General features: G+C 34.2%; 1 long non-coding RNA gene across 1 annotated transcript in view; it reads left to right on the forward strand.

The window, feature by feature from the left end:
- LOC106506814 (uncharacterized) overlaps positions 1–26,493 on the forward strand; it is a 208,978-nt gene that overhangs the window by 52,695 nt on the left and 129,790 nt on the right. Inside the window, exon 2 of the long non-coding RNA XR_014834253.1 lies at positions 8,250–8,426. This is a non-coding gene — a long non-coding RNA (uncharacterized LOC106506814). The remainder of the gene's footprint in view (positions 1–8,249; positions 8,427–26,493) is intronic.

Here is a 26,493-nt window from a genome sequence, read left to right on the forward strand (position 1 = left end):
TTAAAATAAAATAAAAACACAGAAACAAAAGGAACATTTAGTTTGAAAGAAGGATTGAACACAAAAAGATTCAGTATTTTTACCCCCAAAACCATGAAAAGTATCCATCCAAAGCACTTCTAGCTATCTAACGTAGAAGTAGCACAGGCCTTCACAGAGAGGGGAGCATTATAACAGACATTAAGCAAAGTAACCACAAGCACATCCATTGCCTCAGGTATCCACTGCACTCTTTAGTTCTGTTAAACAATTTTCTTTCTTTTGTCTTTTTGTCTTTTTGAGGGCCACACCCATGGCATGTGGGGGTTCCACATGCCGTGGGTCTAATCGGAGGGGTCTAATCAGCGCTACAGCTGCCCGCCTATGCCACAGCCACAGCAATGCCAGATCGGAGCTGCCAGATCGGAGCTACAGCTGCCCGCCTATGCCACAATCTACACCACAGCTCACAGCAACACTGGATCCTTAACCCACTGAGTTAAGCCAGGGATCAAACCCGCAACCTCATGGTTCCTAGTTGGATTTGTTTCTGCAGCTCTATGACAGAAAGTCCTGTTAAACAGATTTAGCAAAAACATTTAATTTTGTACAGTGTTCATTTCCAAATTCTAAAACACATTTTTAGAGATGATATACATGTTACTTGTCATTATTATTTTCACATTTCTGCTGACAGAAAGGTATTGGGATTTGGAATGGAACACCAAGCATAAACAATAAACTTGTGAAATTGTTGGTGGTCTTTGGCCCCTTCTTCCCCTAACTTTTAAACCATTTATCTTTTATGCAGTGCTTCTTTGCCATCCCTCCGTTGGTGCAGGTATGCACATATTTTCTCCATGTTTTCCCTATTAGGAAAATATTTGAATTTAATTTATTTTTTAAAAAATGAAAATAAAAGTTGAGTCACATGGTGTTTCTATTCCCAAGATGTCTACGTTTTAAAAGGGTTCAAATCCATGAACTAAATGGATAATGCTTAGATAGTAGACTTTTTTTTTTTTTAGCCTATATATTTTTTTAAATTTTTTTTATATAATTTTTTTTAATTTTCCCACTGTACAGCAAGGGGGTCAGGTTATCCTTACATGTATACATTACAATTACATTTTTCCCCCACCCTTTCTTCTGTTGCAACATGAGTATCTAGACAAAGTTCTCAATGCTATTCAGCAGGATCTCCTTGTAAATCTATTCTAAGTTGTGTCTGATAAGCCCAAGCTCCCGATCCCTCCCACTCCCTCCCCCTCCCATCAGGCAGCCACAAGTCTCTTCTCCAAGTCCATGGTTTTCTTTTCTGAGGAGATGTTCATTTGTGCTGGATATTAGATTCCAGTTATAAGTGATATCATATGGTATTTGTCTTTGTAGACTTTTAAGGACTAATAACGAGATAGTAGATGGATTCCTCTGGAAACCAGCAGTTGTAGTTATGCATTACAGCATTTGATTGTTAGGCAGATAATTCTTGAGTTTGGCAAGGTCAGATGAGACGACATGAAATTTAGTGATTTTTAACTATTTCCTTATTTTTAGATGGCAGGATATAAAGCAGATACCCTTGCTCATTCTGCATGATTGAAGGGCAACAATTTCTAGATATATTCTCTAGAGAAAAAACTCCAGAATATTCTTAAGAAAAAGTATAGACTCCAAAGTTTTTCTGTAAAGGGTATTCTTTTACTTAGAAATGATAATCCACTCATCAATCAAAAGCTCTATTCCAGTTCTTAATCTATTGCCTGGAAATCATTACAAAATGTGGCAATCAATAAATATATTTTCCACTCAATTTTAGAATGCATGCTCCTAGAAAACTAATTTAGGTGGGTTAAAACTAAACCATAGAGACAAATACACTCTTTATTATTTTTTTTAATACAAGGATATAACAAGTAACTTCAAGTTAGAGGCTTGAAGTTTTAAATCTAGCTCATGGTTAAAGTCACTCATAACTCAAGAATTTTAATTGTTATTGTTCTTTGAAGAGATTTTCTAAATTTAGAATAAAATCTCTTTCACTAGCAAATATTGTGAAACTGTATTATGATCATTCAAATGTAGAAGAATAATATAGGTTAAAGATTCATATGAAAACATTCTTGATATGTTATCAACCTATTACACATATTTTCAAATTCATTTGATAATTTGGAGCTCTTCAACAAACTTGTGATACCAAGCCATACCCTTTAGACATTTCTCCTTTGTCAGATGGTGCAATATTAGACTCTGTTAGTTAAGGCTGCTGGAGGGACACTTCAGTGCACTAGCCCAGAAAGGCCTTTCATCTCTACACTCTGTTCTTTCTTTGTTATTCAGCGTGGTGGCCAAGTGGTCTGCGCAAACTAGTTCTAGCCTTCCTGTCAGGTCGGGAGACCATTTCTGTCACATAGTTCCTCTCATATTTTCAGACAGCTGCCCTCTCAATGAGTCTGTTCTATAGAGCAGCTCTATCTTGGACCCTCTGACAGGTGTCTTCACCACAGGCACCATAGGCATTCTGTTGTAGCTATATCCTCTTTGAAGTGATATGAACCCATCCTTAGACAAGAACTTCTAAGTTCTGTGTTCTTTCCTTGTCCACTCTTCCTCAACCTAATGACAATATCTGCTTTTTTTTTTCCACCTGATAATTCTAGACTCTTTAGAGTACATTTTAACCTTTCAATAGTTAACTACTTTTTAGTAGTTATTTTTATATTACATTTTCTATTTTTCTTTTTTCTATTTATTTTATTTGTTTTTTTATTTCCCCAATACATTATTTTTTTTTCTACCGTATAGCATGGTACATTTTCTTTGTCAACTTGCAGGTATGTTTCTGTCTCCTGCCTGGACTCTGATGATACAGTAATTCTGTTTTTGAAATACCTTTTTATAATGTCCCAGAAGAAGTAAAACTGCCTTCATTTCACATCAAAATTACATGGTCATAATTATATAATCAAAGTATCTTAACAAATAGGAAATAACAAACAGAAAGTCATTGAAAACTGCTCAGAGAAAGGTCATATTATGATAGACCACTGGTATTACTAAAAATAATATGTATATTGGAATTATTATAATGTGTTTTATAATGATGGTTTATAAAAAAGACTTTTTTATAAAAAAGACTATCTATGAGGAGATGACGATGTTCTTCCCTCTTCTTAAAAAGCTATAAATTATATCATGGTTACTACATAAAATAGTTTATAGAAAAGTAATACTATGAGTATTTTGGAGGGCTCACTTTTATCATCCCTTTGGCAAGAATCATGATAATTAGCTTCCTGGCCATTTTTAAATGATTAAGGTAGTGGTTTTAGGGAATCTGGTGAACTACCTAGAATATCATTGACAATAAAAAGGCTGAATAATACAGTGAGAGAAGATGCTTTAAAATCTCAAGTCACCTCATTAGTGAGTGGTAGAACCAAGATTGCAATTTGGCGTATTCCTAACTCCACATCCCATATTCTTGCTAGTACAGTAAGTATGATTTGGAAATGGAGAGTAAAATAGAGCGAGGCACATGGGAAGTAATTCAGTATGTTGATGAAAACATCCTCTCCTCACCAAATCTGGGTTGTTTTGGTAATTGTAGATGGTAATGTGTTACTGTTCAGTGATGTTAAAACATCTCGTACATACATCCCTGCTTCTCTGTCAATCACAACCCTCCTCCATGACTCCCCACCCCCTTCCCAGACCAGAAGCAGCTGAAGTTCTTTCTAGCATACTGCTGGCAGCCAGTACCTTTAGATCAGAACTGACTTCCAGGATGAAACACATTTGCCATCCCTGCTAGGTAGTGACAAGATCTATAAAAATCTTTATATAACCAAAAAAGCTGGATGATAGGAGAGGAAGTAGGTAGGCTGGGGGAGGAAAATGTGTCGAGTCACCTTTTTACAAAATGTTTTACTAGAGAAAAAGAAGAGATTGGAGCAGAAGCTATGAGGTAAAGGAATGTAATACAGCCTACATCTGAATTGATCCATGGCTTATTTAGCATAGCTGGAGGTAGAAAAGTGCTGTGAACTATGCTATTCAGAGAGAACTGAGTGTAATAGCTCTATAATTAATGGAAAGGAAAATAAAAGATAAAAACAGAAGAGCAGGCATTTGATCCCAGCTATATCGTAATAGGAAGAACCTAAAACCCTATTACAGCAGATACACAAAAATGAAAATTAACATGCAATAAACACTATCTCAAATGTCCAGCTTATGCTATAGGGTCTATCTCAAGGAGCCAGTGATGAAAAGAGAACAGCCAAAGCAGTGTGCTCCTGGGCTTACACCATGGAGGCACTGGGTGGAGTTACATGGTTATGGGTTTTATTTCAGAGATATTTAGGTCATTCGGATAAGATCCATGCAGACAGGAGTCAAAAATTTGAGAAGGAGTCAAAAATTTGAGAAGGAACTAATCAAAAGTGCAAACAAAAGCTTGCGTCTATGACTCTTAAAGGGAGACATACTCAGTAAAAAGTTGCACTAGAGAAAAACCTGCATCCACTACCATAGGGAGGTGCATGAATTTTTAAGACTCCACATAGGCAATATAAATTTTAATTATATATCCTCATGTAGTTCATGTCTCTGTTCATGCATGTTTTTTGCTTTTTTTTTCTTTCCTTTTTATGGCCACACCCATGGCACATGGAATGTCTTGATCCAGGGGTTGAATCAGAGCTGCAGGTGCAGCCTATGCCACAGCCACTGCAACACCGGATCTGAGCTGCATCTGTAACCTATACCGCAGCTTATGGCAATGCTGTATCCTTAAGCCACTAAGTGAGGCCAGGGATAGAACCCGTATCCTCATGGAGACTATTTTGGGTTCTTAACCTGCTGAGCTACACTGGGAACACCTTTTCATGCATTTTTTAACTGTAACTTTTTATTATTCTTACCCAAAGTTAAAAAGAATTTCCATTTATTTGAAAACGCAGCTACAACAGTATTCTAAGTAATTTATAATTTAAAAATTCTAAATACACAACTTACTGTTAATAATGAAAACTGTGTAAAAACCTATGAAATATAAGTAAAGTAGTAGTTTGAAGAAAAACTGTAGCCTTTAATTTTATACTACAAAAGGAGAAAGTCTGAGAATTGTTAATCATCTGAGTCAGAAGTTAGATAAAAGGTATATAGCAAAATATTATAATGTTGAAATTTATAACCTTTTCCTTTAGAGTCTATTCAACATTGTAATGCATGTGTTAATCCACATAGTAAAATGATAATAAAGAAAAGCACACACATGTCATTTTTTGCTTATAATATGATTGTATACGTAGAAAATCTGGGAGAATCTTCAAGCATTCAACACTAATTAGCTTTATAGGCATAGTAAGTTTGCTACAGAAAATTAATTTGACCCTATACATAATCTATACAATTTTTAAAAAAATGTACTCCTACAATAGCATTTAACAAATTAGTAAAACATATATGAAATAAAAATGTGAAAGACCTTCCTGGAGAAAAGGTAAAAATGTTTAACAGAAGTCATAATAAAAAGATCCAAATACAGAGAGAGTCGTCATTATTGGATGGGGATACTAAGCATGAAAATGAAAGATATCTCCAAATGTTCTCTAATCCAATGCATTTCCCATAAAATTACCAGTAATATTTTTCACAGAAGTTGAATTATTGAACAAAATCGCATGTGGAGAAACAAAGAACCTAGCATAGTATGGCAAATTTTGTAGAAAAAGTAGGCGAGGGAAACTATACCCATACCTAATGATATTAATTCCTCAAGTATTTACTGAAGATGATTCAGGTACCAAAATGGAGTTAAATATTTATAATAAAACAATGAATAAAGGTGATGGAAATCTCTGACCACATAAAGATTAGGGAAATTGTAGGGTAGGTAGGAGAGTGTTGTATTTTCCAGGATTATATATTTGGACAAGGGATAAGATTAGAGTCCAGGGACAAAACTATGTATATAATATATATGTATACATATATATATATATATATATATATATATATATATATATATATATGTTAGTTTGTTCAAAAGCTCCCAGATAAAAAGAGTACTTTCTCAACAAACCAAATTGTGAGGAAGGCTCTAGACCCTTCCATAACTGCAGGAAGGGTTGGGGAGCCTGAGGTTCCTGACTACTGCAAACCTTAGGGCAGAGGGGCTGTGAGAGGCCTTGAGTTTAGCCCACTCCACCATCATCTGGAGTACTTTTTCACAGTGGAGCCCCAATCCCCACTCCAAAAAAGAAAAAGAAAGAAATAGTATAAATTAATTATTTAATAAATGATTAAATAGTATAATTAAATGTATAATTAGGCAGAAGCAATAACTTATTTACACAATAAAATAAAGTAGAATCTTTACATTATAAATAAATGTCATGTGAATTAAAGATCTGAATGAGAAAGACAACATTTTATTTAATTTAAAAAAGGCACTATAGATAAATTTTACATATTTAATTAGAGAAGGATTTATTAGATAATACAAATATGTACAAACCAAAGAAGGAAGATGCTGATCAATTTTTAATATAAAAAACAAATAGGAGTTCCTGTTGTGGCTCAGTAGAAATGAACCCGAATAGTACCCATGAAGATTGGGTTCAACCCCTTACCCCTGCTTGGTGGGTTAATGAGCTGTGTCATAGGTGGCCTATGTAGCTCAGATCTGGCATTGCTATGGCTGTGTTGGAGGCTGGCAGCTGCAGCTTGGATTAATACGACCCCTAGCCTGGGGAACGTCTATATGCTGAGGTTGCGGCCATTAAAAAAAAATTGCTCAGGACCTCAAAATACACACTTAATAAAATGAAAATATAAACCATAGACTTGGAATAGATATTTGTCATACATATAATGAGCCAAGAATGGGTATCCAGAATATGTAAAGAACCACTAAAAAGCAATAAGAAAAAGACAAACATTTCAATGAAAAAGATAAAGGGCAGTAGCAAACATTTCACAGAAGTGAAAACCCAAATGGCTGATAAACATGTGAACAGATGTTCATTTTAATAGCAATCCTTAAAATGCAAATTAAAACAAGGCATTATTTCACATCCATCAAACTGATGAAAAAAATTAAATGTTGAAAATAACAAATGTTTCTGAGTGCCTAGCAAAAATGTTCTCAAGGAAGGGTATGTGATTTATTGCAACCATTTTGAAGAACAATCTGGCAAGATCTAATAAAATAGTATAAATCACTTTACTATAAGCAATTATCTCATGAAACTCTCATGCAAATACACATAATAAGCATATCAACAAATATGCTTATTAAAATATTTTAGGAGTAAACTATAAGCAAACTTAAGCATCAATGACTAGAGGAAAAATAAATGAATTGTGATTTGTTTATATAATAAAATATTGTATAGTAGCTAGTGAGCTAAATTTCATCTACCGATATTGATTAATTGCAAAATATTTAAAAGGTATACCAGAAGGTCCAATACGTAATGATACAAAATATGTCAAAGTTTTAACATGCAAATAATACATATTTTATTAATATATGCACATATTTATAAAACACATGTAACACCCTGGCCAAATTTTCTCTGCACATGGAGGAAAAATAACAGGACTGGTAGAGGACACCTAAGGAGCTACAACTTCTACATAGCACTTTTACTTCATAGAAAGATTATGAAGCAAATACAGCAAAATAAAATTTGATAAATCTAGGTGGACATTCAGATATTTACTGGCGTTTTATTGCTTGAAATACATTCAAAATTTTAATGGTATATTTTATTTTTAAATTAAAGATGAGCAGTCATGAATTAAGTAGGATTTTAACTTTTAGAGATTCAAGCTAAGAGTAGGAAATTGGCCCCAGTGGCCCAGCCAGGCAATATTTAAGATATTAGAAAATATAGTTTAGAGGGAAAATGGATAAGCCTTCAGCTTCTCCTTAGATCTTTTCCCTGAATGATCATAAATAACTAAATATATGGACGGTTTCTAGATATTATCTGTGATTAAATGTGGGAAAGCAGTCAGAGCCATTTCTAGCAATGCCAGCAAAGGGCAGAGGGAAGGGGATAGTTATTGAAAGTGAACTCTAAGACCCAGGACTATAGGTACTTTGGTCAGATTATCACTTTTTTATCTAGCTAACTCAGGGATCCCCCCCCCCCACCCATGAACATCAGGTGGTAGCAAGAATAGTCACAAATGCTGGTATCTAGGATAGAAAGTAGAAAAAAAAAAAATCCCTGATGTTCAATTTCTTACAGATGTTGAAGCCCAGGAAATGCAGCTGCTTTGAATTCACACATTAAAGAAAGGAAAATATAAATGAGGAAATTGAAGGAGCAAGGACGTAGAAAACAATGAAGTTTTCATCCCTGGCTTTGCAGGGAGTACCTAGAATCTGAATCAGTCCATTCTATTAAATAATGGTATTTTCTTAGGTAAGTAACTTACCCTTTTGGGATTTCATTTTCCTCAATATGAGAGCATTCATTGTTAACTCACTTTCTTTTACGGTCCATGTGCTTTAAAATACTAAATCTGCATTTGGAGATAATGGTCTTTCTCACATGAAAAAAGTAATTATCATTCCTAGCTGATGTCCCTGAAATAAGCTCCTTGTTAGTCTGAGCCTAGTAATTCCAGAGTCGACGCAGTAATATCCCACTGTTCCTGGCATTGGGCATGAGGTAGGTATTCCATCAACACTTACTGATTAACTCACTGATCTTCCAGGTGAGGCAGGATCTACACAGTTACCTCCGCTTCCCAGCAGTGGAAGTCCGTTAGACGTGTATAACAGATATTTGCTGCTGGTTAATTCACTAACTATGTAAGGCTTTGGTGTTTGAATAGAATCCTCTCATCAATCTTAAGAGCAACTGAGACATTTCCATTGTGGGAGCCCTTATGACAATTGCTAGGGCATGATACGCTCAGGACGGCTTTACTTGGTGGAACTTCTATAAGAACTAATTCAGTCTATGTAAATTACTGTCTGAGTCTCAGGCCTGACAATTGTTGAGAAAGCCTTTCTGAGGACAATTTTTTCTTCTCTTTGCTTCCTAATGATATATTGAATTGTGTATATGCGTCAGCTTACTCTATGATAGAGCAAAGTTTGAATCTACTGGTTCTCTGGTCCAATTACAGATTTCAGAGTTCCCTAATATAAGCCACACCTGCGAAGAAGCCGCTCCATGGATCACATTTCACATCTAAATTATATGAATTATCTGTCACCCTGGCATATCAATTTACTAATAGAAATGTGTAGGGATGTTCCCAGATGTAGTTGGCACCTTAGTTTTGCGTGTAAGTGATGTCTATGCCTTACCGAAGCTAAACACTTTTTTCACACTAAGCTGAACAATAATGATTACAAACCAGGGAGCAACAGCTTCAGTAAATGAAAGTAATACTACTGGAGTCAAAAAATGCTGTGTTAACAGTTCACTGATCATTTATGGGAATCACATCTATTAGATGTCTTCATACAGTGACAAGGAATCTTTTCTCAGTGAAAATAAGGCTATCCGTGAGGGGGAAAGAAACCCTGCAAAGACAGAATAACAAATACCTTGTACTCAGCTGATATGCAATCTGGTAATCCACTATTATGACAGTTAAAATTTATCCAGCACTTACTATTTTCCAGGCTATATTCTAAGTGTTTAAAATGTGAAATCTTATGAAACACTCATAGCTACTCTGTCAAGTAAGAAACTATTTTTATTATATTCATGGAACAACCCAAAATGGATGGGGAATTTGACCAAGATCACTCAAATGTTAGCACAAATACATGACACCAGACAGTCTGGAATGAAAGTCACCACTTGCAGTATAATTTTTAGATATTTGCATAAAAAAAATCAATGCTTTTTTTTCCCCTTGTAAAATAAATAAATAAATAAATAATGCTAGCCACATGAGCCAAAAAGAAAAAAATATTGAACTTAAAATTATTTAATGTATTTATGGGTAATGAAATTCTTTTAAGAAATGCTAAAATTATGAAACCCAAGGAAAAGCCTTTATTTTTTGTATATCTTTACAATCACATCCAGTTTCAGACAGCACAGCTCATCAGCCAGTTTTTACTTCCTACCTGACTCAGACTGAATCTGCAAGTTAGCAGATTAATCATTTGAAATGTGATGGATAAAAAAAAATATTGTTTTGTAAAATATCTTGGACTAGAAGTTACTGAGCTGTCATGAGACTTCCTAGCACTATTCTCCCTCAAAAGGCCATGGTCCTGGAATCAGTCTTTCCCCTGCACATGTTCTATTTTCCCTTTTGCCCTTTTTAGTAAAAAATATGCAACTCAAACATTTGAAACATTCTCTGATATGAATCTTTGTGCATAAATTTTGCAGGGTGTCTTCATTTTTATACGTTATAAAAAAGTTTTTTAAAAAGTTTATAATAGGAATGTGTATGTATATGTATGTATATATATATATCTGTCTATCCATCTGTCTGTATTTCCATCTATATACACCAAGCACTTAATATATATAAATGGAAATACAGGCAGACAGGTTAGAAACATCACAACTTGATGAACTAGTTTCTTTTATTATCTTACAGAAGCAGTGGACATACTTATGGCCCACACGATTTGCTCTAGTTCACACAGCTATGCATGGTGGAGCTGGAATATGAGCCCATGCAGTCTGACTCTAGAGTCTGCACTCTGACCACCGTGCATTTGACCTTTAATCTCTTTAAGATAGAGCCAATCAGAGTTCCCGCTGTGGTGCAAGTGTATTGACAGTGTCTCTAGAGCTCTGGGATGCAGGTTAGCTTAGGCACAGTGGGTGAAGGATCCAGAGTTGCCAGGGGTGTAGCATAGGTCTCATCTGTGCTTAGATCTGATCCCTGTCCCGGGAGCTCCATATTGCCATAGGGTGGCCAAAAAAGAAAAGATAGAGCTATTCACCTGATCCATTCTCCTATGATGAGGCTGAGGTACTTCCAGTAGTTGATTTTATAAACGGAATATTCGTATGTTGTATTTAAAGGCTGGGGCTCTCACTATTCATGAATATATAATCATAAGTCTCTTCTCATTTCTCCTGTTCACGTTTCTTCTGGCCACAGAGAAGAAACCCAAGTCCAATTCTTGATTTTAGACTTTTAGATTTGAATGATTTTTAAAATCACCCAGGTTTTTATTTTATAACACATAGATGCTCTCCCCCTAAATTTTTGTGAGTGAGGTCTCTTTTTCTCTCAGTACTTTGAGAAGTTTCAAGGAGTCTGCAACTCCTGAAATTATATGCATGTTTCCAGGAAAATGGTCAGTGATGTTAAACTGCTTACCAGAGTGGCTTTTGGATCTTATCACCTGAAGACTTCATGATCAGTGATTTAAAATATAGAGCAATATGCTTGTCTGTGGTCATCACGACTGATAAGGGGGCATGTAGACTATTTTATAGATCTATACATACAATACTGTTAGTAAGCAGCAATTTCCCACAGAAAATTGTTTTGTGAAACACTCAACATATTTTACATATCTAACACATACGTCCATATATACACCCTCACACACACATGCACACACCCACAGGCACATATAATTCTATCACCAAGCAAAGAGAAATTTCCTGCTATATTTACCTCTTAGAGATTCACAACTAAAGTCTCTGAAAATCATTTTGCAGTAGAACCCAATTTAACTATTTAGCGTTCTCCAAAAGTATTTGACTTATAAAATACTTTTTAGGTGGAATAATGTCAAAAATTCTTTTCAGCTAGAAGAATTACATATAAGCATTTGTGATATATTTTAACATATATTTTAACATAATTTATGTTAGGATATTTCAAAAATTGTGTTTACTGTTGTCATGATGGTAATATTTGAATTAGGTGATAGGAACACAGCTCTCTTTACCATTATTCAAGTTAAAAGGTATCTGTGAATATATGATCAGGAAGAAAGCGGCATTTCCCTTCACCTATATTTAATTGCTGATCAGGCAGAAATGGGCCCTTTTCAAAATGGTTCTGTATGCAACAGCTGTGCAATAATTCATTTTAATTAAATCATTTCTAACAAGTGTTCTTAGGAAAATCATGTAACACCCACTTGAGTATTTTCTGTAGATCAGGTCCATTGTGATGAATGGTGTGCTCATATATTCACTTGCTCCTTATCTAGTTTACAGGAGAAAGAAATTCATTCATCAGCACAAAAATTATGTAGGAGAGCAAAACTGGGCTGAAAAAAAAAATGAAGCTTTTATTATCCTTACGTTATTTCTAGATGTTGGAGGTGTTCATTGCTATTTTTTTTTTTTTTTTTTTTTTTTTAGCATCTGTTTCATCAGAAGGATTTTAGAAAAGCTAAGCAGCACTATAAAACCTTGTTGTTTGATTCTCTCCTTCTTACGGCTTCACAGAGCTCAAGAGTCTGCCTTGCAGTTACTGTGAGGGAGAAGCCTCCCTTTATACCCTCCCTAAATATCTATTCCCTTTGAATAGGTAATCATTCAGCTGTAGCCAGCAGCTACTGTCTAATGCAGTCTTTAAACCTAATGCAAATTCGGAAGGGACTTATAAAGTCCTGTAAGTGTCTGTCTTGGTAGAACAAGTGAGAGCTTCTGAGAAGACTGGAGCATGTACTGGAGAAAGAAATCTGGTGTGATTCTTCCGCATCCAGTTTTCCCAATATCATTTATTGAAGAAGCTATCTTTTCACGGTTGTATATTTTCATCTCCTTTGTTGTAGATTAATTGCCAATGAACTGTGGGTTTCATCTCTACACTTTCTCTTCTGTTCCATTGATCTATGCGCCTGTTTTTGTGCCAGTCCCATTCTGTTTTGATTAATGTAGCCTAGTGGTATAGTTTGAAATCACAGAGTGTGATATTTCCAGCTTTCTTCTTCTTTCTTAAGATTGTTTTGGCTATTTGGGGCCTTTTGTGTTTCCATACAAATTTTAGAATTATTTGTTTAGTTCCATGAAAAATGCTATCAGTATTTTGATAGGAATTACATTGAATCTGTAGATTGCCTGGAGTAGTGAGGGCATTTTAGTAATATTAATTATTCCAGTCCTTGAGCACAGTTTATCTTTACATTTCTTTATGTTGTCTTAAGTATCTTTCATCAATGTCTTATTTCTGAGTGCAAGTCTTTTTTTTTGCCTCCTTTTTAGATTTATTCCCAAGTATTTTATTCATTTTGATGAGATTATAAATGGTATTTTCATAATTTCTTCTGATTATTATTAGTGTATAGGAATTCAGCAGTTTTCTATACTTTAGTTTCATACCCTGTAACCTCACTGAATTCATTAATGAGTTCTAGTAGGTTTTTTTGGTGGTGTCTTTAGATTTTCCTTGGGTAGTATACTGTCATCTTCCAGTGACTGTTTAACTTCTTCCTTTCCAATTTTGATTCCTCTTATTTGTTTTTCTTATCTGACTGCAGGAATTAGGAATTCCCATACTGTGTTGAATAAAAGTAGTGCTGAAAGTGAGCATTCTTATCTTATTCCTGAGAGCAGAAGAAATGTTTTCAGCTTTTCACTGTTGAGTGTGGTGTTAGCTCTTGGTTTGTCACTTATGGCTTTATTATGTTGGGGTATGTTCCTTTTATACCCACTTTATTGAGAATTTTTATCATAAGTGGATGTCTAATCTTGTCAAATGCTTTTTATGTATCTATTGAGATAATCATGACTTTGTATTTTTCGGTTGGTTAATATGGTGTATCACATTGATTGATTTGCAGATATTGAACCATCCTCACATCTCTGGGATAAATCCAACTTGGTCATGGTGTAGGATCTTTTTAAGTTTTTGTTGTATTTAGTTTGCTAATATTTCATTGAGGACTTTTGCATTATGTTCATCAGTTGATACTGTCCTGTAATTTTCTTTTTTGTGGTATCCTTGTCTGATTTTGCAATCAGAGTGTTGCTGGAGCTATGGAATGAATTTAGGAGAGTTTCCTTTCTGTGATTTTTTTTGGAATTATTCGAATATTGAAAGAATAAGTACTAACTCTTCACTAAATGTTTGGTAGATTTCACCTCTGAAGCTATCTGGTCCTGGACTTTTGTTTGTTGGGAATTTTTAAAATTACTAATTAAATTTTTTTAATCTTACTTAGACTGTTGATATTTTCAGTTTATTCCTGATTCAATCTTGGGGGAGTGTACATTTCCAGGAATTTGTCCATTTCTTCTAAGTTTTCCATTTTATTGGCATATCATTCTTCATAGTAATCTCTTACAATTACTTGAATTTTTGGTGTCATTTGTTTTCTGTGGTCTCAGTTTTTCATTTCTGATTTGTTAATTTGGACCCTCTTTTTTTCTCTTAATGAGTCTTACTAAAAGTTTATCAGTTTTGCTTATCTTTTAAAATATCCAGATCTTGTTTGAATCATCTTTTCCATTTTTTAGTCTTTATTTTATTTATTTCTACTCTGATATTTATGATTTTTTTCTTTCTATTAACTTTGTGTTTTGTTTATTCTTCTTTATCTAGTTCCTTTCGGTGTAAGGTTAGATTGCTTATTTTCAAAATAGCAAGAGTTATTGAAAGCAAAAAGATGGGAAAAATATGGGCAAATATTCACCAAGAGAAAATAGCAGTTGATTAACTATGTCATATGCAACAAAATTTAAGACCTAAGACAATTTTAGGAAGAATAAGTCATTAGATAATAATAAAAGGTTCATTCCTAGAGGCAAAATATTCACACACACACACACACACACACACACTCTCTCTCTCTCTCTCTCTCTCTCTCTTTATGTTCCTAATAAGGTTAGATTTGTCTGCTTAGCAGTGTAGCTAACACATACTAAGAACTCAAGAAACTTCACCTACTACTGTCATTCAGCTAACACTGGGGAAATAATCCAAATAAATGAGAAGAGAGGATCCATAATATAAATAACCATTGTATAGCATGGATAAATGAGATAAAATAGAAAACCCAAAGTTAGACTTTATTACAAAGAATATATATGTTTGATATTCAAATACTTAGTATTTGAATGCAGTATTGCAAATATGTAAAAGTATTTAAAAGAATATACATTGAAACAATTGAGAACATTTTTAACTTACTTTGTAAGCTGACAAAATATAAAAACAAAACCAAAAAGGATAATATTTCTACTGAGTATATATTAAGATAGCACTTCTATGCATATTTAACATGGGTAGAAAATTGGTACAAACTATATGTAAAACAGTTTGTCAATATGCATCAATGATCTAGTTATTTGGTTATATTTACAGTATGAATAGCATTTCCATAAGTTGAAAAAGGGAAAAATTTCTTTTAATGGAAGTTTAAGTAGCAAAATGTATAAACAAAAATTATCTAAAATAGGTCAGTGTTTCAGCAAATCTTTATTAGTCATTATCATGATATTATAAAATATATTTTCTAAAAATATCTAAGAAATAAAATACCTTATAATGGCAAATATCTATGCTATGAAGCTGACTACAATGTGTGATCTAAATTTTGTAAAATTTGGAGTTCCTGTCGTGGCGCAGTGGTTAACGAATTCGACTAGGAACCATGGGGTTGCAGGTTCGATCCCTGCCCTTGCTCAGTGGGTTAACGATCTGGTGTTGCTGTGAGCTGTGGTGTAGGTCGCAGACGTGGCTCGGATCCCGCGTTGCTGTGGCTCTGGTGTAGGCTAGCCGCTACAGCTCCGATTAGACCCCTAGCCTGGGAACCTCCCGTATGCTGTGGGAGCGGCCCAAGAAATGGCAAAAAGACAACAACAAACAACAACAAAAAAAAAAAAAAAAAAAGAGTAACCATGAAGATATTAGTGAGTAAAACTTTAATGATTTTTACTAAATATTTTTACCTCAGTTTATAATGTCAACTTTACAGGTATATATTTGAATGCTAACATTGTGATCTTTTAGTCAGTAACTTCTTAATATTCAGAATGTATAGTTTTGCACAACACAGATTTTTGGACATTGATAGGAAAGAAAATGCAGTTGAACAGTTGAAATCAGAATACTTGAATAGTACTTGGTCTTGATACTTTGCCCTAATCATAGCTCCTTTCTATGCTAAGTCATTCTTGAAGAGAAAAATCTTGCAGCTCATTTTTTCAAATACATAACAAATTATTTCTTAAGACTTTCAAGATGATTAAAGATTGCTCAATGTTTCCCAGATCATCAGAACATCATCTGAAAATCATTGCAGCCATCTGTTCCCAATCACAAGACATGTGAGAGAACAGTTAGTAAAGATACATTGAACACCCTCGGCTGTAATAAGAAGATAGATCTATGTAGGATGAAGACGACTTATTTCACTGATCTAAAGCCATTCTATTTTTATCTACAATATATCTTACATACTCCCTGTATCTGTTTTTTTTTTTTTTTTTTTGATAAGTTGGGTTGTGATAACATAGAACCTTCCCAAATCTGAGTGATTTGTAGTAAAAAGATCATGTCTTCTTCTTATAACATCTCCAAAATGAGTCATTTCAGTCAAGTCTGTACTTCCAGATCTGAGTCAGTGAAGTAGTGCCCATTTTGGACATAGCTGGTCTTATGGTAAAGAGAAAAGAATGAGTGGGTGAACCAAAGACTGGCTTTTATAGTTTCTGCTCAAAGTTGGCATTTAATATTTCTATCAATTTTTCATTTGCTGGATCTAGTCAAATAGCCATTCTGAGTTCAATAGTCATAGCAATAGGGAGGGGTCTAATCTTCCCCAGAAGAATGTGTCAAAAGTACAAGGTCAGGCATGGTTTTGATGAAATAGGAAACTGTCTCTAGATATAAAACCTGCTATATTCTTGGAAATGGGAACAATGCTCATGCTAAGACTTGAATAATACAGGTATGTCTCTGCAGTGATAGAGCTCACAGATAGTCAACAGACAAGCATATGTGAATATAACATACTGTCGGATTATATTCTGAGTCAGGGCATAAAACACTGGTTGACAAATATTTTCCCAAAGGGCTCAGTAGTAAATGCTTCAGATTTTGTGGACCCTTTGGTCTCTGTTGCAACTATTATACTCTGATGATGTGGTGTATAAACAGTCATACATAAGCAAATAGCATAGCTGTGTTTTAATGAAACCTTATTTTCTAAGGCAGCTGAACTGGGAGCAACAATTTGCTAATCGCTGGAATAGAGAATAAATGGAGGTGATGGTCTTCTTAAGATAAGACTGTCAGGAAAGACCTTTCAAAGCCTGTGAGTGTGAATGCTAAGTGACCAGGAATGTGAATATCCAGGAGAGAAATGTGTGGGCAAGGGGTACATCATATGCAAAGGCCCTGGGGTGGGAAGTAAAAACAAAAACTGGTGTTTTGAAGAAAAGAGAAAAGGCGCATGTTGCTAGAATATAGTGTGTTAAAGTTTGTGATTATGAGCTAAGAGAGATGCAAATTATATCAAGTTTCATAAGCCAGGTAAAGGATTTGCATTTTATTCTAAGTGGAATTAGGAGTCACTGGAGTCTTTGAAACACAGGGAGAGTATAATTGGATTGACTTGGAAAAGCAACTATTCATGCTGCTATTTAGTAAACAATTGAGGGAGGTCAAGAGCAGAAGGAGGAAGATTGTAGTTCCACAAGAAAAGTAGTGGTGGTTTGGACTAACCATGGAGATGTAAAGAACTGGGCAGATTCAACACCTTTGAAGGTGGAGTCGAACTAACTGAGAGCATTATAAAGAAAGGAGATGTGTAGGACTCTTCAGTTTGAGATTCAAGCACATGGATGTGTTGGTATCTTTCAACTTGTCCTACTCATAAAAATATATATTTGAAGGTTTAAGTAATTATCTGATTATTTTAAGCAAAAAGAGCACTTTCAGTCAAAATATAGTCATTATAGGTATGATTGACTCAATTTTCTATTTGATTTTACCCTTTCATAAGTAAAGATTAAATCCATTTTAGCTCAGTGAATATTCTCTAATCAGCAAAGTTTAGCTGTCTGATTTTAGAAACCAGTAGGCACCCAGATGAAACTATATTTTTAAGGTACACAGTAATCAATATATACATATATGTACCTCCAAATCCAAGAAGCTAGTTTTTTTGCCGCTTTTCTTCCTGAAGAGTAGGCATGTATACATATATTCAATAAATTATTTACGGAAGGTATTGTATATGCTGAGAGTACAGTGGTGTGGCAAAGTCAAAGCCCACACATGGACTTTATATTGGGAATGTTCAACAACGTTTAATTAAATGAATAAAGCAATATATACAAATTGTGGTTAACATTTACTGAGAATGTAATATGTCTTCAGTAACAATTGTTATGTCTGAATTTTGTTCTTTCACATATGCCCCTCATTCAGATCTATGATGGATTTCCTAAATGTATTTTTTCCTATCTCATCCTTTATGGTCTTTATATTAAATATTAGATTATAATGAAATGAGTATAAAATTAGTAAAACTTATTAACTTGTTTACACTTCCTCAAATAGATAAATCTTTGGTCCTAACTGACAAGAGTGTATTAGTCAAAAAACTTAATACTGCAAACAATTAGAATATACACATGCAAGGTATATATGGTTAAATCAATCAGCTTCATTATATTGCCATGGTCAATTACCACTTTTAATAATGTTTCTATGTATAGAATAGTTAATGGAACAATTTTTCCACTGACATGGCCACTTTAATAACTTCTTTCTTTCCAAAGTAATTTTTGTCACAATTATTGAAAGATAATGCTACAAGCATACAGATTCTGATTACTTTCATTACAATTATCATATGATAATATTTTTAAAATGAAAGAAAGGCATGAAAGTTCGGAGTCCCAGGGTTAAATTTATGATTGTGAAGAGAAAGTCTTTTAGAGAGGAGGACTTTTTTTTTCCTATTTTAGTTAAAAGAAATGAAATAGAGAATATAGAGGAGGTTGAAATTTGAACTGGGGCAAGTGGGATTGAATAGAATGAAAGTCAAAACCTCAGGCCATCTCTTGTATTGACATGCTATCAGTTGGCAAATAAGAAGTTAAGGTGAATAATGTGTGAAAACTCATTTTCTTTTATTTCTCCATTTATTTCTTATTGCCTTTTTCATAAACTTTTATCTATATAAAGATTACATAGTTTATATCTCATCCACTTTTTCTTTGGCTTCTATCACATCTAAAAATAAATCATCGCCTCTCATTTTCTTAAAACAAGACCACACAAATAAAATCAGTGTTCTGCGGGTACTAACCCACTGCCCGCACCCTGACAATTTACACTACCTACCAGTTAATTGTAGCAATGCTAGGAAGTTGTGAACTAGAAGCAAATATGATAGAAAAATGTTGATGTGTTAAAATAAATAACTGACACAAATGTATATTAGATGGATCTAAAAGAAATTACCCCAGAGAAAACTGAGCTGACCAATGTACCCAAAAAGTTATTTAAGCATTTTGGAAATCACAGTCTTTTAAATTATTATTTCTATATTTAAAATTAATTTTCCTCTGAAGAAAAAATAGTTTCCTTTAAGCAACATAATATTTTCCCTTTTAGGAATTTTGTTTTATTCTATTCATGAGGACTCTTGTTAACCAGGGAATTTTTTTTTTTTTTTTGAAAACTACATCTCCCTCCCACTGACACACATGCTCACACTAAATACATTCGTACTAAATCAAATTAGCATTTCATTTTTTATTAGCATTTTATTTCCTGACCCCAGTTAAAATATATTTGTGAAGGCAAAACACTTTCTTTCTTTCTTTCTTTTTTTCTTTTTTTGCTTTTTAGGGCCACATTTATGGCATATGGAAGTTCTCAGGCCAGGAGTAGAATTGGAGCTGCAGCTGCAGGATTTGAGCTGCGTCTGCAACCTACACCACAGTTCATGTCAATGCCATATCCTTAACCCACTGAGGGAGGCCAGGGATTGAACCCACATCCTCATGGATCCTAGTCAGGTTCATAACCCACTGAGCCACAATGGGAACTCCCATGGCAAAACATTTCTTCATTTTCCTTCCTTAATATCCTCTATGTGTATTTTTTTCCCTCCCTCAATCCTTTTTGTGCCTTCTTCCTGCTCTTTGTGGTGTTCAGGTTCCAATCATTCTTATATTTAGATATTCACCAGTTAAATGATTCTCCTGAATCTGAATTTTTCTTCAAAATGTGGCTAAAGTAAGTATCAGAACCTGAGTTATCTAATATATAAAGAAGTAGATTGCAGTAGAAACAGATGGTCTTGTGTGTAATTTTTAAATATTTCTTTTTATAAGTTAATAAATAATCAGAAAAAATAAAACAGATTCAGTATTTTTTCTTTTGGAAAGTAGAAATTTGTTACCACTGAGCCATAATGGTAAATCCCCTTATTATTTTTATTAGGAAAAGTTACTATCTTTTACCATTCTTTTTTTTTTTTTGGTCTTTTTGTCTTTTGTTTGTTGTTGTTGTTGCTATTTCTTGGGCCGCTCCCGCGGCATATGGAGGTTCCCAGGCTAGGGGTCCAATCGGAGCTGTAGCCACCGGCCTACGCCAGAGCCACAGCAACGCGGGATCCGAGCCGCGTCTGCAACCTACACCACAGCTCACGGCAATGCCGGATCGTTAACCCGCTGAGCAAGGGCAGGGACCGAACCCGCAACCTCATGGTTCCTAGTCGGATTCGTTAACCACTGCGCCACAACAGGAACTCCTCTTTTACCATTCTTAAGATCAAATTAATTGACAAATAAGTTTGAATTCAAATCCTAGGCATGTCTACAACTAATTTTGTGCAAATCGCTTAACCTCTCTAAGTTTTAATTTCTCCATTTATATAATGAAAATAAGTATTGCCTTTCTCCAGGCTTGTGATAAGGATTAAATGAAATACATCAAGTGTTTTCATTTTGTTATAATAATAATAATAATAATATAAATTAACCAATAAACATTTCTAGAGATCTTGTAATTTGAGAGCTAGGTAGGTCTTTGGAGATATTCCACAAAAAAATATTTCCTTTATAAATGGGGAAGTTAAGTGACTTACCTAAAATGAAACAAATAAACAATGGTGAAATTAGGGTTAGAATTCAAAAGTGTTGGATACTAGTATCCATGAGGACACAGGTTCCATCTGTGGCCTTGTGCTCAGTGGGTTAAGGATATGGTGTTTCTATGCTGTGGTATAGGTTTCAGATGTGGCTCAGATCTAGTGTTGCTGTGGCGTAGGCTGGCAGCTGCAGCTCTGATTCAACCCCTAGCCTGGGAACTTCCATATGCCACAGGTATGGCCCTAAAAAATATAAGAAGAAAAAATTTGCCTTAAATTTTACATAATAAACTTTAGGGATCCACTAAGAATTGTACATATAAGCTATAGAATATGAATGTAACTAAACATTTCTATAAAAAATTGGAAAAATTTTAAGGGAGAGACATTTGATTTAAGACATTTGAATTCTAATTCTAATTTTACCATTGCTTATTTATTTCATTTTAGATAAGCCACTTAACTTCACCATTTATAAAAGAAATATTTTTATGGAATATCTCCAAAGACCTATCTAACTCTCAAATTATAAGATCTTTAGAAATGTTTATTGGTTAATTTATATTAAGAGTGAGGGGAAAAAAATCAACCTAACACCATTGTTTATCATCTAATTTAACATTTATTTAAAATAACTTTTATAAAATTTGTCTTAAGAATATGGTTTTGTAGTTATGGAAGTAAATGAAGAATCTGTATGGGATTTTACTAGTTACAAAAATAATTGAAACATTCAAGATTTAATATCTCTAGAGGGAGTTCCTGTCGTGACGCAGCAGAAACGAATCCGACTAGGAACCATGAGGTTATGGGTTTGATCCCTGGCCTCGCTCATTGAGTTAAGGATCTGGAGTTGCTGTGAGCTGTGGCGTAGGCTGCAGATGTGGCTCGGATCTGGAGTTGCTGTGGCTGTGGTGTAGGCCATCAGCTATAGCTCTGATCTGACCCCCAGCCTGGGAACTTCCATATGCCGCAGGTGTGGCCCTAAAACGATAAAAGACCAAAAAAAAAAAAAAAAAAAAAAACTCTAAAGTATTATTACAACACTTTTCATCTTACAGCTATTGATAATTAGTTTCCATTGTAGTACGTATTGCCTAGGTTGAGTTTATTTTAATGTAATTATTTTATGATATATGTTTATATTTGAAGATTTCAGAAGGAACATCCTAAAGCCAAGAAATTGAAATGCTTTGCAATTCAGTAGAGATATCTTTTGAAATTTTGGACCAATCCATCTATCCAATTTTATCCAAAGAAAGCTATATAAACTTTGGTTACAATAATGTATAATTGAGTTTTGTCCCCAGCATAGTTGGAATTTTAGACAAAGAATTCCTAAAGGCTAGGATGGAAAATGAGTTAAAATATGAATTCTTTGGATCCTAGTTTTGGGCCTTGTCTTTTTTAACTTTTAACATATTTTGTAAAATGTTCTAATATAAATTTTAAAAAATTTTATGTAAGTAAAAAATAGTTGCTAAACAACCTGACATGGATTATAATGGTATCATTTTCTATATTAGCTGTGAAGTTGGATCATTTTATTTAGGGTAAAAAAAAAATGTCAGCTGCCTCAAGCATATGGAAGTAGAAGAATGTTTTCTCAAATCAAAGTATAAATATTTTTTCAAATTGATCTTCTAAGACCTCCAGAAATTCTTCAGATCATATTGTAGTTCCCTTTCTTTTTGTTTTCCAAAGGCTTTGTGTAGTCAATTTTTAATGAACCATACCTACAGTTTCATCCCAGTATTTACAAAAGACATTTTCCTTTGCCTCCCAAATAATTCCTACATATTTCCTTCAAAGACAATCTCCTCCTCCTCCACTGACTCTAAATACAGGAAAAGATTACATACAGGGTTTAGGAGGCATTCCCAAACGTCTTTCCAGTCCACCAAGAGTATTTGCGGAATGATATGACACTGTACTCAGAGTGAAAACACAAATGTTACAAGTTTTAGGTACTGAACTAATCTCACCAGTTGACATTGGATCAGATGACATAACTTGGATCTCTGAATTTCCATCTGCAAAAAAAGAGGAATTCAGACATAATAAATCTTGGGTATTTGAAACCAAATGTTGAAATTGGTTCTATTGTCCCGGTTAAACTGCTGAATAGACATTGTGCAAATACAAAGGAATTAATAGAGTGGGATAGCACTGTAGACTGAAGACTTGTCTCAGATGGCATAATGACAGCTGGAGAAGTTTAGATAAGAAAAATGAAATGTCAGAATTCTTGTCTTTAAAGGTTTGTAGTCTACTCACATATGCTTTTGTTAAAGCTGTGGAAAACCCTGCCTTAATCCATTTGTTGAAAAGTGCTAGTTGGGAGGAAAAAAAAAAAAAGCACACATCGTAATTTACTTCCTACTCTGATGTAGAAAGTGTCCCTATTTAAAACTGTAAGACAATGAAGAACAGTTAGGTGATATATATTCGGTTTTTCTAGCTTAGAAAATTAGAGAAAGAAACTATTTACATAATATTCAAAGCAAAAGGCAGTTTGTGAAAATGTGTGCATGGCTATTTTAATACTAGGAGAGAATTAAAAAAAACACTTAAAAAATTTAAACCTAGGCATTTCTACCTATTCTATGTGAAAATATCATTGCTATGCTACTTGTATTGAGGCTTTTCAAAGACTGATATGGATGAATGCTACTACACTGCCACCTGGTGATTAGGCAGGTGGGAGGGTTTTGAATAAAAATGCCTGACAAAATGTCAGTTTGCTAATGAGGATTTAATATGCTGAGTTTCTCTAATATATCCGGATTTGCTAATTACATGAAGATGCTTTGTATCCCATTATATTTTTTAAGAGCATTTTTCTGGTAACTTTTAAGTTGATTTATTTCAAAATGTGCATGTTCTTTATTTCATATGTACTTTCAGCTAAATCTTTATTAGTATTATTGGTTTTTGTTTGTTTGAGTGAAGTAAATGAGCAAATTCTTTGTGGAGCTTTAGGAGTTAGTAACCCATTCCTGGAAATGGGAGAGGAAAGGAATGACATGGACCTAAATTTCTATTTTTCAAATGGTTCATTTTATGTTAGCAACCTTGACTTACAAAGGTTTGTGTAAGGAACTTTTAAAGAACCATACCTGCAGTTTAGCCCCAGTTCTAACAGAAAAAAGATATTTTCAAACTGTTCATTCAATTTAGAGTTATCCACTTATTTTATAGTACCACCTTTTCCTTTTAAATTGATTTGGTTTAGAGAATAATGGCTTCAACAGTTTGATGTCAGGTGTCAAGCGTAACAATTGAAAGGAACAAAAGATGTGAGCTAAGCTGTATTTTTTTTTTTTCTGTACTATCTTTTTTTAAACTTGAGAATTATAAACAGTTTTAATAGGCAAATATAGGTGTTGAGACAATAAAGTTGTTAGTTGGCTTATTTGGGGGACAAACTTATTTTTCTAGTCAGAGGTATAGAGATTAATTTTTTTTTATTTGCATTCACTTCCTTGCTTCTATGCTCAAGCCTACTAAACTATGAGAGAATATAGTTAAGAATGAGAGATGGAAAAAACCATGGCATAACAGAAGTGGCAGAACTAAGCTACCGTCAATCAGTGCCTCCTCAAAAGAGCTAAACTTCAAAAAAGTCAAGACTGGCAAAATGGGAGAGCATTTGTTGGTGTTTTTATATACATGGCATAGTCTTAGTGATGGTCATAAATTATGAGAAAGTAGATAACCACTAATGTGTATTTCTAGGTGATTTAGATCGTCTTTTTTTTCAGACTGCTGTACAAATTGTCACATCATCCAGTGTTTGGTTAAGAGACAGGTTAATAATTTACTTATAAACATCTTCAAGAGTGTATGATAAACCCCACACTGCCACTGCTGATGAGGCCCCATAATGTTATAAATACAGATGTGTTGCATAGGTTATCTGATCCATATGCCATTTTGTGGCTTCGCTATATTCACTAGAGGCTAAGCATGTGTTTTGGTTACTACAGATGGTGAAATCTTAGCAGCGTGTCTGTACAGCCAAAAAGGCTATATAATTCTAAATAATGAAAACAGTCCCTTGCTCTGAAGGGTGATCAGGTGTGATACTTATAATGCTGTATTCATGTCCTGAAAAAGTGTATATTCCCATCCATCCAACTTTTAACTGTTCATGATATTTTTTATTCCCCCCATGTTTCCACATTAGTGTACTAAAACTTAGTAACTTGACTGACTATTAACTTGACTAAGCTATAAGTTAAAATTGGAAAGTTAATTTATTTGAGCAAAGATTTGTTCAGTGTACTTCAGGAAGAAAAAAATGGCACCATAATATTTTAAAAAGCCCAAAGGGAGAGTATTGGATAAAATATTTAGAAATACATCTTTTTCTCATAATGGGCAATCACACTGAAAATACTGTGGGCAATTCTAGTCATTGCTCTTTTGAAGGACAATGCGAGATGGACTATTTATTTTCTCCTCAAACTGGGGCATGCCTTTTCCAAAAGTTTCTCCCCCAGGCCCATATTCACAATGCCCAACCAAGAGTGGAATTTCAGCTGAACAATTTTAGAAGCGCTGAATAAGTGACAAAGAGGTTAGAAAAGAAGTAAAGAGAAAAATCCTGCTATGTTCATCTATGCATTGTAAATAGCCAGTGAAGTGCTTGGCAGATAGTGAGCACTAATAAATCTCAGTTTGACTGAAATTTCTAAAAGGACAATTGAAAAAACAGAGTTTTTAAGTTTGAAAATAGGAAGGTTAAAAAAAAATGTGATCTGTTTCTATATAATCATAAAGAGCTGGACATGTTCACCAAATTTGAGAATCTCCCTCAAGTGTGGTTCACGGGCAGAGTGCTTTATGGCACACCAAACACCTTAATATCCTTCACCTTATATTCTTTCCCCAACAATACTGAAAGATGTGTAGGATTCTCTTCCTAGATTTGAGGAAGCAGGATCTTGGGAGATCTCATAACTCAAATTAAAATCAGTTGCTTTTATATTACAACTGATTTTATATTACAACTGAGTGGAATGTTTGGTTTTTTTAAAGACAGATAAAAGAAGTCCTACGTTACCCACCATAATTTGAATTTATTGCTCTGAGAAACTATTTAGATACTAAAAGAAATGAATTCAACAAGGTTTTGTAAGCAATAGAACTATATTATGTTCAGAATTACTGGATTTGTTTAGTTAAATCCCTGTTTTGAGATGTGAAACATGGAGTGTATATTCCCACAGTGAAATATATGTCTCTTGAAAGCCCTGATAGTACACATAGCTTTTACTCTCTAAGTCATGAAAAAGTTGTAATGCATTATTTTCAAAACACGGAATATGAATTCCAACTTAAAAAAAAATGTACAATGTGAGAGTTGTGAGTTAAGTTTTATTTGGGGCAAATGAGGACTATAGCCCCAGAGGCAGCATTTTATATAGCTCAGAAAAACTGCTCTAAAGAGGTAGGGGGGAAGGTCAGTATTTTGC

The sequence above is a fragment of the Sus scrofa genome, chromosome 18 (genome assembly GCF_054392235.1).
Source record: "Sus scrofa isolate SSC_HxYL_T2T_F1_AM1 chromosome 18, Sscrofa_HxYL_maternal_Yorkshire_Landrace_v2.0, whole genome shotgun sequence".
NCBI classification, from domain to species: domain Eukaryota; kingdom Metazoa; phylum Chordata; class Mammalia; order Artiodactyla; family Suidae; genus Sus; species Sus scrofa.